Below are 4,617 nucleotides of genomic sequence, written 5' to 3' on the forward strand. Positions count from 1 at the left end.
AGTTGATGAATGGATAAGTAAAAGTCCACACAATGGAATATTATGCAGCAATGAAAAGGACTTAATTACTGATATATGTAACAACATGGATGAATCTTCAAAACATAATGCCAAGTCAGTCACTAAAGAGCATATGTTGTATGTATTCCATTTACTGCATAGGAAATGTGTGGAACAGGCAAAAGTATAGAGACAGCAGAGTAGTGCTCACTTAGGCCTGAGGAGGGAATGTGGGAGTAATTGGGGAATGGTTGCTAATTGATACAGCAGTATAGTGACCGCTAAAATTGATTGTGGTGGTGGTTACAGAACTCTGCGAATATATTAAAAACATTAATTTTTGCACTTGAAACAATTAGATGAACTAGAAAAGAATGTGGAAATGTCCACTTTTATAAATTATTACACATGTTCTTAATTGGGAAACAATTTTATAAATATAGTCACATTATTGTTTTGTAGATAACACTGTTTTTTAGAAGTCCACAGAGCGTAACATAAAATGATACCATTATTCAATACACTTCATACTGGTTAGGTCATTTGCTGATAGTGCAAATCTGGATAGTGCATTGATCCTGTTTCAGAGGAAGGTATAGCAAGGATTTCCAGGATGATGAACAATGTGTGGACTGAAACTCAGAAGAAAATAGGCATAGAATTGGGTATGAAGTAAATATTGTGTTTTCTTCAACATTCTATCTATAGTGTTGTTTTGAAATAAAAGAACATATTCTAAATATTAACACACACATAAACAAGAAAAATGACATAATCAGTAAAACATGCAGAATACATTCTTAACACATTCTCTCTCCCCCTTCCTCACATGCACACACACATACACACACACACGCACACACACACTCAATCTGGCAGCCCTGCCACATCTAGAAACAACCAGACAACTGTTTGTGGGGAGGCTTCCCGGTATACCCAAGGTAAGGGACATTTCCTGATTTGCCATCTCCACTGTGGGCATTGGTTACATTCCTAATGCAGGTGCAGAGAGAGGAGGAGACCCCATATATGCCAGGTTGCCTTTCTTTTTTCAGGGAGTGCTCCTGTGTTTTTCAGGGTAAGAGGCTAAGCCGGGGGTAGGAGGCGCAGAGGACACACTGGGGTGCAGTAGAGGGTGCTAAGGAGACACCCTCAGCGAGCAGCACTGCCACCTTGTGGCCTGGGATAGCCCACCTCTGGGTGAGGCCCAGGAGCCCCCAGTGGGGCTCCTTCATACTAGGCAGAAGAAAACACTGGGTATTCAGTAATATTCCTTCAAACATGATTTTTGTCTTCTTAATATAAAGACAACTCATGCTCACTTTATACATTTTAGAAAGTTGAAATAAGAGAAAATAAAAACTACCTATAAATCCAACGTGGAGAGAGAACCAAGGTTGAGCACCTGGATGTATATTTTTCCAGTCGTTTTGTTTTTTTAAACAAAAATAGGATTAGACAGTACATACCATTTTTCCTTCTTTTTTTTTTTAAAGTTTATTTATTTATTTTGAAATAGAGACAGAGTGCACATGAGCAGGGGAGGGGCAGAGAGAGAAGAAAAGAGGAGAGAATCTCATGCAGGCTCCACAGTGTCAGCTAGGAGCCCCATGTGGGGCTGGAACTCACAAACTGGGAGATCATGACCTGAGCTGAAATCAAGTGTTGTTAACTTAATTGACTGAGCCGCCCAGCTGCCCCCCATACCATTTTTTCATAAACTTAATACATTGTACTAATATCTTTCTACTTGTTAAACATTGTTCTGCAATGTTTTTTTTTAATTAAGGAAAAATAATGGGCTCCTTTACACAAGTCATCCAGCCTCAGCTATTGTCAACATATAGTTTATCTCACAACATTTTTGATGCCTGTGCCACATTCCTTTCTTTAGGTGACTGATCCATAGTTTATTTAATCAACAATAAAGAGTTGAGCATTTACATTATACACAGTTTCTTCACTTATGTATTATCATACTGGCATGAACAACCCTGTTGCGGAATCTTTCCAGAGGCCCATGGTTCTTTTCTTGGGTAAATACCCAAGTTAAAGTAGTTATGAGGTTTGTAAGATTTCTCATATATTACCCAGACACTTTCCAGAAAGGCTGAATTAGGAGCCTTTTTTAAAGCTTATTTATTTATTTTGAGAGAGAGAGAGAGAGAGCAAGGGAGGGGCATAGAGAGAGGGAGAGAAAGAATCCCAAGCAGGCTTCTCACTGTCAGTGCAGAGCCTGATGTGGAACTTGAACTCACAAACTATGAGATCATGACCTGAGCTGAAACCAAGAGTCAGTGGCTTAACCTACTAACCAATTTAGTCGGTTGGGCATCCGACTTCAGCTCGGGTCATGGTCTCGTGGTTCGTGGTTCGTGAGTTCATGGGCCACTTCAGGCTCTGTGCTGGCAGCTCAGAGCCTGGAACCTGCTTCAGATTCTGTGTCTCCCTCTGTCTCTGCCCCTCCTGCACTTGTGCTTTGTCTCTCTTTCTCTCAAAAATAAATAAACATTAAAAAATTTTTAAATATGAAAAAATTGAGGATCTTCTCCACTTATAACAGTGAAGAGAGACTAGCAGAGAAAACTTACAATAATATGAAATATTATAAGTTCAGCAACATTTTAAGAGGGTTTTAGTTTTATTAATCACAATTACACCTATATATTTTTCCTTCATATTTTTAATTTTCTAAAGTCCAAAACCACAGAAAAGTTGAAACAATAGTACTATGAGCATCCCTATATTCTCTAACAAGCTTCAACAATTTTTAACATTTTACCACTTTGCTATTTCTCGCTGTAGATGTATAAATGAATTTTCATGGAACCTTTTTTTAAAGTTTATTGATTAAATTATTTAATTTATTTTTTATTTTTTTTAGTGTTTAATTTTGAAGAGACAGAGCGGTGTGGGGGAGGTGTAGAGAGAAAGGGAGACACAGAATCCAAAGGAGACTCCAGGCTCCGGGCTGTCAGCACAGAGCCCAACACGGGGCTCGAAGCCATGAACCGTGAGGTCATAACCTGAGCTGAAGTCAGAAGCTCAACCGACTGAGCCACCCAAGTGCCCCTATTTTTTTATTTTATTTTATTTTATTTTACTTTATTTTGTTTTATGAGAGAACACACACAAGTAGGGGAGAGCGGCAGAGTGAGAGAGAGAGTCTTAAGCAGGCTCCACACTCAGCCCAGAGTGCCACACAGGGCTTGATCCCATGACTTTGGGGTCATGACCTGAGATGAAATCAAGAGTCAGACGCTCAACAAACTGAGCCACCCAGACACCCTTAAAATATTATTTCTTTAAGTAATCTCTGTACCCAAAGTGGGGCTCGAACTCACAACCCCGAGATCAAGAGTTGCATGCTCTTCCAACTGAGCCAGCCAGGCACCCCTTGCTGAACCTTTTCAAAGTAAATTGCAAACATCATGCCACTTTACCCCTAAATACATTAGCGCACATCTCCTAAAATAAGGGCATTCCCTTATATAATTAGAGAAACATTATCATACCTAAGAAAACTAACAATAATTCCATATGTCATCTAATAGTAGTCTAGGAAAATTTCCCCAATTGTCCCCAATTACAGTTTTTAAGAAAATCTGATTCGATCATAGCTCACGAACTGTTACAGCATTTAATCCTGATTAGTCACTCCTTTCTTTTTCCAAGACAGCGTCCTTTTGTAAGTCAGCTTTCTTACAGAATGTTCCACATTCTGGATTTAGTGATTGTTTCCTCACTGTGTTGTTCAACTTGTTCCTCTGTCTCTGTGTTTTCTGTAAATCCAAAGTCAGGCCCAGAGGCCTTCTATAAAATGGCGTACCATACTTGATTATACGGTATCTTGATTGTATACTATTCTTTCCTCTAAGGACATGGCATATATAGTACTCAAGTATTTGTCAGATACATGAATAATTTGCTTGCATCCCTGTGCAGTGATTTTTAAGAAGCACTGCATGGATCACCGGTGACCTTGAAGATTTTTTTTTTTTAAGTTTATTTATTTGAGAGAGACAGAGACAGCATGAGTGGAGGAGGGCAGAGAGAGGGAAAGAGAGAAAATCTCAAGCAGGCCCTGTGCTGCCAGTGCAGAGCCTGACTCTGGTCTTGAACCCATGAAACTGTGAGATCATGATCTCAGCCAAAAACCAAAGATTAGATGTTTAACCGACTGAGCCGCCCAGGCACCCCTTGAAGATATTTTCAACAGACATGAGCAAATGAGGAAAATAGGGACTATGGAATGAGTTTTCCAAAAAGCTGATTTTATTTCATTTAAAAGACTTGTTAATTCACCTGACATCTTACTTACCAAATTCCAAAGGGAAAAATAGTAATTTAACAGTGCGAAAACACAGTCGCCACCATTCTAACCAAGTGACCAAAATTAACATTTCTCAAAATAGGACAAAGCAATGTCATGTGCCTCTCGATGTGATATACCAAGAAAGGACACATCACTTCTGTGGTATTCGTGGCAAAAATGCATTACCTGAATATAATCATGAGGAAACATCAGTCAAATTCCAACTGAGGGACATTCTACATAATAACTGGCCTGTACTAAAAAAAAAAAAAAAAACCCAAAGACAAAGAAAAAGAAAGCCG

This window comes from Crocuta crocuta, unplaced genomic scaffold (genome assembly GCF_008692635.1).
Source record: "Crocuta crocuta isolate KB4526 unplaced genomic scaffold, BGI_CrCroc_1.0 scaffold102, whole genome shotgun sequence".
NCBI classification, from domain to species: domain Eukaryota; kingdom Metazoa; phylum Chordata; class Mammalia; order Carnivora; family Hyaenidae; genus Crocuta; species Crocuta crocuta.